Source organism: Penaeus monodon, chromosome 27 (assembly GCF_015228065.2).
Source record: "Penaeus monodon isolate SGIC_2016 chromosome 27, NSTDA_Pmon_1, whole genome shotgun sequence".
In the NCBI taxonomy this organism is placed as follows: Eukaryota; Metazoa; Arthropoda; class Malacostraca; order Decapoda; family Penaeidae; genus Penaeus; species Penaeus monodon.
In genome coordinates, this window is record NC_051412.1 from 41,105,025 (window position 1) to 41,105,621 (window position 597).

Consider the following 597-nt stretch of genomic DNA (forward strand, 5'->3'; position numbering starts at 1 on the left):
TTTACGGGAAGTCGTTCTTGTCGATTGAGTTACTGCCTAGGAAGGAAACAGTACCATGATTCTAACCTATGATATTCAGCGTTTCCTGGACTCCAAATAACGTTCCCACAAGAAACGTGAAGTATACTGAAGCGCATGCACTACTTGATAAAGAAGTATAACAGAAACCTTGGGGGTGATGTATCATCGCTTGGAACTCTCTGCTGATCAAACTGTCTGTAAATACAGAAATGAACTCTGTATACAACGCGAAGAGGAAATATCCCAGGGTATCTGGACAACATATGCAAGAACTATTGAAATACAAAAAATAGTAAGACAGATACGAAAGAAAGTATTTGTATTTACAAGGTGATGTTTCCTGACTTTGTTGTAAGTTACTAACCTGACATCATTGACAGGAGGCACAGGCACTCTATCATTGGCCTATTTCAGAGAATGACAAAGGCATGAGGCGCTTTTCACATTGGTGTGATATATGAGGTGGGGACGATCCCGTGATCTTACAGAACGTTATGAACGGAGATTACAAAGCATGATTCGTACATAATATATCTTCATGTCTTTTGATTCGTTTTATATTTTAAATTTCTTGCA